Source organism: Xenopus laevis, chromosome 9_10S (assembly GCF_017654675.1).
Source record: "Xenopus laevis strain J_2021 chromosome 9_10S, Xenopus_laevis_v10.1, whole genome shotgun sequence".
NCBI lineage: Eukaryota > Metazoa > Chordata > Amphibia > Anura > Pipidae > Xenopus > Xenopus laevis.
This window is the reverse complement of record NC_054388.1, coordinates 35,346,625-35,358,133: the sequence shown is the minus strand read 5'-3', so window position 1 is coordinate 35,358,133 and position 11,509 is coordinate 35,346,625. Positions and strand designations below refer to the sequence as shown.

General features: G+C 42.4%; 1 long non-coding RNA gene across 1 annotated transcript in view; it reads left to right on the top strand.

The window, feature by feature from the left end:
• Window positions 1-10,972, top strand: part of LOC121399178 — a 12,418-nt gene extending 1,446 nt beyond the window's left edge. Inside the window, exons 2-5 of the long non-coding RNA XR_005964793.1 lie at window positions 1,409-1,526; window positions 9,867-9,990; window positions 10,242-10,335; window positions 10,737-10,972. This is a non-coding gene — a long non-coding RNA (uncharacterized LOC121399178). The remainder of the gene's footprint in view (window positions 1-1,408; window positions 1,527-9,866; window positions 9,991-10,241; window positions 10,336-10,736) is intronic.
• Window positions 10,973-11,509: the final 537 nt, after the last annotated feature.

The following is an 11,509-nucleotide window of genomic DNA, read 5'->3' as shown; positions in this document are numbered from 1 at the left end:
ATTTTGTGTTCAATTATGTTATCTTTGACTAATCCATATCCTTGGAGCTAGAATATATATAAGGAGCTGTTGTCCTCATGGGAACATACCAGCTGCATGCCACAAACATAAAAATCTCACTGTTTTTCATTTACCTTGCTCATTTTGTTTTATAAACCACATATGCAGGTAAATGCCACTGTATCACATTCTCCTCTAGAGTCTTGTCTTGCTTATGAGCACGCAAGGGCAAGGGCATAGATTTGCAGGAGGAGGAGGGAGTTATTCTTCCACTGTATAGAGCACTGGTGAGGTTCCTATCTAGAATTTGCCGTATTAGTTTTTTATCTCCAGTTCTCAAACGGGATATTATTGAATTAGAGAGGGTACAGAAGGGCAACTAAGCTGGTATGTAAATCGTAGCTATGAGGAGAGAATGGCCAAAATTGGGGATCTTCACTTAAGGGGTGATATAACTATGTATGTATATATATATATATATATATATATATTAATATATATATATATATATATTATATATATATATATATATATATATATATATATATATATATATATATATATATATATATATATATATATATATATATTAATATATATAGGGGATCATATAATAATGACTATAATGCTTTATATACCAGTAGGTGGTGCAAGGTCACCCATTCAGATTAGAGAGAGGAGTTTCCGCCTTAATATTCGGAAGGGGTTTTTACAGTTAGAGCTGTGAAGGATGTGGAATTCTCTCCCTGAATCAGTGGGTACAAGCTGATACATTAGATAGCTTTAAGAAGGGGTTGGGTGGCTTTTTAGCAAGTGAGGGAATACAGGGTTATGGAAGATAGCTCATAGTACAAGTTGATCCAGGGACAATGTGTAATGTGTCAGTTGGGTCTGACAGGATTTGTAAACCTTTTCCTCATATGGTTGGGGGATAGTGATGCCCCTGAAGAGTGAGAGCGTTATGGGCCCAGCCAACCCATGCTCTCATGAGAGTTTGTATTTTTGAGCCAGTATGTTGGGTTTATTGGAGGAATGCTATGGAGTATAAAGTTGGTATTTGATGCCAATGTTATTAATAGAAAAGGCAATGTCTATAGGAAGGATTTTTTCCACTAAAATGATCCACAGAGCAAGGATTATGATTCAGTTCTATACTTAAGCTTATTTTGTTAGAGGTTCACTCCCTTTGGCCCGCTATTCTCCTGGGCCTCTTGAGGTGGCAGGGACTCTGCCAATCTGCTTCTTCATTCTATTAAACCTGTTACTGGTTATTTCTGGTTATTTATATGGAAGCAAACATGTTCAGTTGCGCAGTACAATTTGGGAGAGATACAAAAAGGGAACTGCTTTATATTCTATTCAGGGTCCAGCTCATGAGTGTCTTTTCTCTGTTTTATTGTCTCCATAGAAAGTCATATTTTCCCAATAATCCTCGGCGAGAAAGAAGACGATTAATCAAGAACTGAGACTGACGTCTAGAAATAAACAGCAACCATCCAATTTCATTTTTCGGTTTCTTGATGCAGGTAAGTATTCAGTCTCTTTGTCTAAATGATACCTACCTACCTGCTGGCTGATCTAGAGGAAGGTGAAACCCCCATCTGAACCTTGTATTTCTCCCATTGCTAAAAGTCAATCAACCCTTTCTTGAAGCTGCATAATATGTGCCAGAACAGCTGCTTCAGGGAGAGAGAATCCCATAACTTCACACTTTAATAAGCTATTTTCTTACTTTAAGATGGAACTCCCTTTCTAATCTGAATGGATCCCTTAAATCTTCTGGAAGGATCTACTGGTGAATAAAGCTTCATGCTGTTTTCACCCAGTTGTATGTTTCTGCCTCCCATTGAGGTTGCTGGATGAATAAGAACCAAAACCTTACTCACACCAACATACCCAAAGCCTTAAGGCACCCCCATTCCCTAGCTTTGGGTAGAATGCAGAGCTCATATAGTTATTTGGTAACTATGAGAAACAGTATATATATATATATATATATATATATCTATATCTATATATATATCTATATATCTATATATATAGATATATTATGTATAAAGGCTGTGGCACACACTTACTGGAGCAAGGACCCAGGTGCTATTCAGAGAAAAAAATGTATATCCATATAGAAAGCTGAAGCACACTGGGATTTGTCAAAATAAAAACTTAATTGATTGGATCGATGTTTTGGTCCGCACAGGGACCTTTATCAAGATAGAGTCTTGATAAAGATCCCTGTGCGGACCGAAACGTCGATCCAATAAAGTAAGTTTTATTTTGATAAATCCCAGTGTGCTTCAGCTTTCTATATGGATATATATATTTATATATCTATCAGAGATGCCCATTTTATAGTCCCACAACTGTTTCTTAACTACAGTTTCTTGTGATAATCACCCAAGGTCACTGCCTGATGGATATTACAGTGCTGGAGTTAAAGGGCACCTGTTAGGTAAAAATGTTATCTCCTACCAAAGGTGCGAGCTAATAGAGCCTGCATTCCGGTTGGGGATAACAGTAATTTTTGTTTAAAAAAAAATACCCCCGTTAGCGCTAGTCAACCCGCACTGGGAGGGAGCTCGGCAGCATCCTCTGCTCAAACATGATCACGTCCGACCTCTCCAGCCCAAAAGTAGTTGTGTTCCTCAAAGAACTTCTGTGGGACCCAAAGTGAACTTGGTCTTCGTGATATACCTAGGGGGAGAAGAGGTCTCATCCCTTCATAGAACTGAGAGCAAACCCACTAAGGCCCTGCTGGCTTTCACTCTAGCCCAGAGGCCATGAGCAGCTTTCTGCGCTGCAGAGCTGACAGAATCCCACCCAGCTTACCAAGGCACGGTGCAGGTGACGCCATGCTACTCATTGACCAGCTGCACCCAGGGGATCCACTCTGCCTGCATCTGGTACAGGGGTTTTAGCACTGGGCAAGCCGACAATGGGGTACGTCACCCACAGACGTAGGACACCTTTTTCTGGGCAATCTGATGGAACCCTGGGGGGGTCAAAGAATGTATTTCCCTTGGATATCCTTACACCATTCCCTATGGGGGCACACAGTATATATACAGCGGCCTTCTGCTCCCCCCATAATATGAAAATGTAACAATACAAGGAAATGGGGGGGTGCCAGGTGTTGTGTATTGGGGTGCTGCCTACAGACAGAGCTGGATTGTGCATTATATAGTGCCGTGTCCTGCCAGGTTTGCCAGCTCTCCCACCCTTCATCAATTAACCCTTTCCTAACTAGGACAATTCTCTCTTTGTTAATGGTGTCTGTAACTGCCCAATGCCACTCTGTGACAGCTGTGGTTGAGCCGTTTTTCCAATTGCTAGTTATTAGGCGCCTGGCATGAAATAGAGCTTTAGCCACAAGCCTCCTTTAGGGTGCTGTCCCTAATATATATGAAGGCCGGTATTTTTTTCCTAGAAAAGGTGGCAACCCTATGTGCAACAGATCGGCTTTTAGAGCCCCACATCTAAGACATGTTGGTGATACACTGGGGTACATCTTATTTAACTTCTCTCTGGTGAGCTATGCCCTGTGAACCATATATAATTGTAGTATTCTGTCTTTATAACTAATGGATATATGTGTAGGAGCCTGTATTGCCTCAGCCCATTGGGTGTCCGTTATATACCCCAGGTCATTTTCCCAGTCCTCTCTACTCTTGATGTTGCTGGCTGTATTGGATTTTACTAGCCTCCTATACAGGTTGGATAACACACCTTTCTGCCTTAGGTTTCACTAGATTCTCCAGTAGTAGTGATGGAGCTAACGTGATAGGTTTGCTTCTGTCCCGTTGTTTTATTGCACTCCTGACTTGCATATACACCAGCCATTGTGACCTTGGCAAGTTATATTGTGCCTTGAGCTCAGTATATGTTTTTGGGGAGTTGTCCACCCATATATCCGATATAGGTGTAATCCCTAGGGTAATCCAACAGTTTGGTGGTTGAATTTTTTCGATTTGGGGGAATTGGGCATTGTGCCATAGAGGAGTTTGTGGGACCATGTGGGAGAAGTTCATTACTGAATGAGCCTTTCGCAGAGCTCTCAGTTGAGTGGTGAGGATTAGGTTTGCATCTTTTGTCTTAGTTCCAATAACTGCATCCCACGGGAGGTTTGGGGTATTTGCCACTACAGCCCATAATTTATATAGTGGGGGTAGGGGGTTGGTTGTAGTGTTACAGCTACATGTGTAAGTTGCGCTGCTAAGAAATAGTATAACATATTAGGCAGGGCTAATCCTCCTTTATTTTTAAGTCTCATAAGCGTCTGGAGACTTAGCCTAGACCTGGACTGTCCCATATAAAGCTTCTCAGTGTTGTGTCAATTATCACAAAAGTGTTAGCTGAGACCCATACCAGGGAATTCCACAACGGATAAAGCAGTTTAGGCATGACAAACATTTTTTCAGCTGTATCTTTCCTACCGGCACCATTGGTAAGCTTTTCCAAATTGAATTATTTTTTCTCTTAACCAGCTGATTTGATTTGATTTGATGTCTACATTGTGTTTGAGGTATTGGCTATGGTCCTTTGTTACCTCACCCCTAGGTAGGTGAATTTGTCCACAACCTGCAGCCTACAGATAGCTGGTACCCAGTCATGTCCAGGGGAGTCTAGTAGGAACAACACCGATTTGGAAGGGCTAACTTTCAGGCCAGATATTTCCCCAAAGTTTTGGGTTATATCCAGCAGTGCTGTTAGAGATGGCCCCCTATCTCCTTGGTACACAAGAATATCGTCCGCATAGAGTTGGATCTTTCCTCTAAGCCTCGGATATTGAAACCCACTATGCTAGTTGCTTGCCTAACTGCTTGGGTGAATGGGGGACGACGACAGAGGAGAGCCCTGTCTGGTCCCCCTCGCAAGCTTAAAAGGGGTTGTCAAGTTAAGGTTCATTCTCAACGAGGCTTTCCATAAATATGGCCACTCGACGGTGTCAAAGGCTTTAGCTTTATCCAGGGATGCTATAGCCCTTTGAACCCGGTTATCATGGTTGGCTGTGAGATTCAGGAATAGCCGTCTAGTATTGAGTGCTACTGTTTTGCCTGGAATAAATCCGGTTTGGTCAGGGTTCATTAGCATGGTGATTACTTTACTAAGTCACTTGGCAGGTATTTTGGCCAGAATTTTGACATCTGCTGTGAGGAGGGAGATGGGTCTATATGACTCACACAGCTTCTGGTCCTTTCCTGACTTTGGCAGCAAGGCTATCGCTGTTTCATACATTGAGCCCGGCAGCCTCACCTTCCAGTGCTGCGTTAAAGGTTTCCAGGAAATGCGGTGACAGGGTTTTTACATGCCTTTTGTATACATCTATGGGAATCCCATCTGCCCCTGGAGCCTTACCATTAGGGAAGGACTCAATTGCCATTACAATTTCAGCTACTGTGATGTTTCATCCAGAAAAACCCTATATTGGGGAGTCAGTTTAGGGGTGTTCATACTGTCTAGAAAGTTGTCAATCTCAGAAAGCGGTTTTTGCAGCTTCGAGGAGTAAAGGTCTGTATAAAATTGCACCAGTGTTTGTTTAATGCCCTCAACATGAGTGATGGTATTGCCTGACATGTCCTGCAGCGCCGAAATTGCAGGTGGGGATGAATTCTGTTTTGCTAAGTGAGCCAGCATTTTTCCAGCTCTTTCCCCTTGTTCATATATTTGGGCCTTAGTAAACAACTGGTGCCTTTGAGCCTTTTGGGTCATATACTGATTGTACTCTTGCTGTTTTAATATTAAGAGTATTAAGGTTATTCCCTGTAGGGTGGAGGGCAACTTGCCTTGCTTTTTAAATGCAGATATCTCTGCCCCTAGATGGCCTCTTATAAAGGCATCCCAGACTGTGAGGGTGTCTGCGGTCCCAAAGTTAATGTTAAAGAAGTCGTGTATAGTAGCATCTAGTGTGGTTTCATTGTCTAATATTTTTAGCTAGACCGGGTTCAAAGACCATCTTGGTTTTCGAACCACACACTCCAGTTGGAGGACTATTTCTAAGGGTGCATGGTCAGAAATCCCCCTGGAGAGATACTGTGCTTTTGTAATTAATGGCAAGGTTGGGCTGTCCACCAGGGCTTAGTCGATTCTAGACAAAGACGTATGCGATTGTGAAAAACAGGAGTACTGTTTAGTTTTAAGGTAAATATGCCTCCAAGCTTCTACCAGTTCCATCCCTTCTAGGATTCGCTGAAGGCCTTTGTCACCCCTGTGCACCGTTTGATCTGGCTTTACCATTTTGTTCTCCCATTGCAATTAGCTTCGCATGTGGATATCTGGCCATACTCTGCGTTAGCTTAATTAGGCAATCCTCCGTAAATGGGGGAGGGACGTATATATTCGCACGGATTAGTTCCACATTATTGATGAATCAATGTATGAAAATATACCTTCCCTTAATATCCGTCTCAATACTTTCCATCACAAAAGGGACTGTCTTGGATTAGAGAAGTACCGTAACTAGAGGGGGGCAGGCCCTGGCACTGGATTAGAGTGGAAACACCTGAGAAATAACAGGAGTGGGTAGAGTGGTAAACCCACCCACGGCTTTTTTAATGCTAAGGTTTTTCCTCCAATCAAGTGGGTTTCTTGCAGGAACGCTATCTTAACATTCTTTTGCTTCAGATAGTCCAGGACCAGCCTCCTTTTAATGGGGTAGTTGAGACCCCTCACATTTCAACTTATTGCAACGTATGACAAGTATAATTCAAGGAAGAAAAATCACATCTTGAGCAGTAACTTTAAACCATTGAACTTCCCACAAAATGTAACACTGCATTGGCTTTTTCAGTGTCCTATAGCCAGTCCCACCTGGGGGTAGAATTAATCCCAGAATTAACCAACAATTGTGTAGGTGTGGCGCTAATACCAGGTCCCATCTGTGGACTGTGAACAGGTAGTCTCGGTGGGGTAAGACGCCTCTCTTCAGGGCCAGTTGTGGGAAGTGTGCAGGGCCCAAATAGGGGAAAGGTGGCCTCGTCGTGATTGGCCTGCTTGGGACAAGACATATGGACAGCTATTAGTTGGCATCTCCATGAAGAAAAAACTGTGGGGCAATTGGATACAACTGTTCGGAGCACCATTGGGTTAGGATAAAGTACAGGCTGGGGATACTGTATTGAAAACATAGTTACCTCATGGCCCCAAGGATGCCATGGTAGGATATTACTGTAGTGCTGGAATGTTATGCGCCTCCATCCAGTTGCTCGCCTCCTGCGGGGACACAAAAAACGTGCTGCTCCATTCAGAGTGATTCTCAATCTCGCTGGATACAACATAGCATAGATCATCTTTGCGGACCGTAGCCTCTTCTTCAACTCCAGAAATTTGGCCCTCTGCTTCTGTACCACTGCAGAATAACCAGCATAGATTGAGCTGGTTGCTCCTTGATGCTTTAATGCCGCCTGGTTACGTGCCAAGGAGAGAATGGTGTCTCTGTCTCTGGCGTTTAGGAGCCTCGCAATGAACGACCGAGGGGGTGCCCCCGGTGGCCCAGGTCTTGTTGGGATCAGGTGTGCTCTTTCTACAGCAAAGGTGGAGGAAAGGTTTGACCCGGTCAAAGGTTGCAGCCAGCCAGTCCTCTATGAAGTGCTCCGGCTTGTCTCCTTTCGTTCTCTTCGGAAATCCCACAATCCACTTGTTGTTGCTGCCATACGTTGTAGTTCCTGGATGTGCTGAGGTAGTGGGCCGCATGTATCCTCCAGGTCTCCTATGCGCTGCTCAGCTGCGGCGGTACGCTCCCTCTGGTTTTTTAGATCCTGTTTAATTATAGACAGGTCGAGTTTTTATTTCATCGGTCTTAGCACTTATTAAGCTAGTGCATGTTTCCTTTGACTCCCTGATCTCCTGCAGTATCTCCTGCAACGTGGGTTCAGATGCCTGTTGTGGGGAGGGAGGAGAGGGAGGCCTGCTAGCAGAGTTGCGGTCGCCATCTTGATTTTCCTCACATGCAAATTTATCCAGCCACCCTGCCGTAGAGGAGGCCCGTTTCTGGGCTCTATTCTGCCCCATAAGGATTCTCTGAGGTAGCCGCTGCGGGTCCAGCTCTTCTGCAGCCGTTGTACCAATGTTAAGTGCCCTGTAAAAACAGAATTATTGCCGCCCTGAGAGAGGAGCTCTACTCCATGCGTCTGCTCACATTGTGCATTTGATCATTTCTTTATTATTTTGCTAATTTCAAATCGGGAACACTGACCCCATATAAAACAAATGCTCTGTAAGGCGTCAAATGTATTGTTATTGCTACTTTTTAATTACTCATCTTTCTATTCAGGCTTCTTCTATTCATATTCCAGGTTCTTATTCAAATCACTGCATGGTTGCTAGGGTAATGTGGATCCTAGCAATCAGATTGCTGAAATTACAAACTGGAGAGCTGCTTAATAAAAAAACTAACTTAAAACCACAAATAATAAAAAATGAAAACCAATGCAAATTGTCTCTGAATATCACACTCGCTATCACATATTAGTGGCCCAGGGGGAGCCCACAGGGGATTACCTTGTAGGGACTCTGTGTTCCCTTTCAATGGAAAAAGTGCTTGAGAGTTGTACTACACCAAAAGTGTCCTTAAAGGAACAGTAACACCAAAAAATGAAAGTGTTTTAATGAAAATATCATGTAGTGTTGCCCTGCACTGGTAAAACTGCTGCGTTTGCTCTAGAAACACTACTATAGTTCATATAAACAAGCTGTTGTGTAGCAATGGCGGAAATTGAAAAAAAGGCTCTATGGCACAGGATAAATAATGGATAACAGATACCATTGTGTTCTACAGAGCTTATCTGCTGTGTAACTTGAGCATTTTCTCCTTTGAATGGCTGCCCCCATGATCCGTTATCTGGAAACCCAAAAACCCATTATCCATAAAGCTCTGGATTACGGAAATGCCGTCTCCCACAGACTCCATTGGAATCAAATAATCCAAATTTTTTAAAACGAATTCCTTTTTCTCTGTATTAAAACAGTACCTTGTACTTGAGCCAAATTAAGATATAATTAATCATTATTGGAAGCAGAACCAGCCTATTGGGTTTATTTGGGGGCACATTTACTAAGCTCGATTGAAGGATTCAAAGTAAAAAAATGTTGAATTTCAAAGTCTTTTTTTTTTTGAGGAATTCGACCATTGAATAGGCTACTACAACCTTCGATTCGAACGATTCAAACTAAAAATCGTTCGACTATTTGACCATTCGATAGTCTAAATACTGTCTCTTTAAAAAAAACTTTGACTACATACTTCGCCACCGAGCTACAATGTTAGCCTATTTGGGACCTTCGCCATCAGTTTTCTAAGGTTTTTTTGATCGAAGGAAAATCCTTCGATCGGTCGATTAAAATCCTTCGAATCATTCGATTTGAAGGATTTTATCGTTCGATTGAACGATTTCTCCTTAGATCGTTGGATCGTAGGATTTGCGGTAAATCCTACGAAATTCAAATTCGAGGGTCGAATTCGAGGGTTTATTAACCCTCGATATCCGACCCTTCGTAAATGTGCCCCTTAGTGTTTACATGATTTTCTAATAGACTAAAGATCTGAAGATCCAAATTATGGAAAGACCCATTTTCCAGAAAACCCCAGGTTCCAAGCATACTGGATAAGAGGGCCCATACATGTACTAATAAAGTGCCATATTCCCCTCTCTTGTGTGCTTTATCCCAGGCGCTAATCCCTATTACCGTTTTTTTAAGAACTCTTGCCTTGCCCAAGGCCTGGGTGAAAACTCTCGTTCATAAACAGGGTGAGGTATTTCCCAAGTGACCAAAATCCTATTTATATTCTTTGGACCCTGCCCTATCAACAGTGGGTGGGGGTGTACTGATCGGGCACCTCTGCATAATCATTTTTCCTTCTCTTTTCACAGTATAAGGGATTCCAGGAGACTCTTAGGACGTTTGCGCATTTGACACCTGCATCAAGGTGCCTTTTGGCCCCCGGAATTTGCTTGATGTTCACCCCCAATGTTCTCTAATACTGTGTCTATGCAGGTAATTGCACAAGTACACACAACAAAGCAAATGTAATTTATTGCTTTTCTTCTGTTAGTACAAAGTACATACAAATTAAAAAGAGAGCACAAAAGAAACTGTACATTTAGTAGGAAGTCTGCCCCAACTCCAGTGCCCAGAAGGCAAATATAGGGGAAATATGATGCCTATGATTAAGGGATTGAGTCCCGAAACGCGTAGGGCTTGAGATCCCTGTGGGGTCTGAATAAACCTGTCTTATCCTTGAATAGAGTGCCATCTTTCCTTTGGTTTGGTGTGTGACAAGCGGTGGGGACGCTGCAGCCAGAGCACCCAGCAAGGAATACACGGAGCAGTGCAGGAGGGGTAAGCTGGGAGCGGTCTAATTGGTGTATTCGTTGTTTAAATATAGGGGAAACCCATATTCATTTTATTCTGCTCCCACCCCCCTATACTCCTGTAAGGATAGCGAACAGTGATCCCAAGGGTTGTATCTCCTGCAACAGAAAGACATTAAGACATTAATTTGGTTCCTCCAAACTGGGCCTCTCAAATAAATGGCCTTCACCAGACAGCAGGGCTAAGTGTATTTACATGTAAATCATGTAGTCATATGCCATAAGAATCACAGTAACAGACTTACAGTAGTGACATTGGTAGAACAGTTGCTAAACAGGCTAAATGGTTGGCTTGGCACAGTTCTTTCATGTAAACAGCAATACTTAGTTGTCTGTGTTTACGGTTTTCTTTTTTTTTTCTTTGTATAGGTTCTTCTGTCAAATAAGAGAGGCTGAAAACTTGACGTGTCACTTTTCTACTAACTAACCTGCCTAACTGCTTGGTGATGAAGACGATGAGCCCACCTGAAGCCTCTCCAATTCACCTTAGAGGAGGAGATAAATCCCTTCCTGACATTAAAGGTGGCAATGTGACCATTCCCTGAATTGATTTTTTATTTAGAGTTATTTTCTCCCTTGCTAAAAAGGTATCCAACCCCTTTTTAAAGTTATTTAGGGGCAGATTTATCAAGGGTCGAAGTGGATTCGAGGGAATTTTTGAGGTTCAAAAAGTTTGAATTTTGAAGTAATTTTTTGGATACTTCGACCATCGAATAGGCTACTTCGAATCGAAGTAAAATTGTTCGACCATTTGATAATTGAAGTACTATCTCTTAAATACTTTGCCAAATAAAAGCTGACGAAGTGCTATGTTAGCCTATGGGGACCTTCTAGAGCATTTTTCTACGTTTTTTAAAGTCGAAGTAAAATCATTTGATTCAAAGGATTTAATCTTTCGATCGAACGATTTTACTTCGATCGCAGGTTCAAAATCCTTCGACTTCGATATTCGAGTATTTCAATTCGATGGTTGAATTCTGAAGTATTTACCACTTTGAAATTCGACCCTGGATAAATCTGCCCCTCAATGTAGCTCCATTTAACCTTTTGGTTCAGCACTCTTCCCCTTTTCTTCCTCAGATTACATTATGTGTTATTACTACCCCCCCCCCATTGTCACCTCTGGCTTTGAATCAAGACCT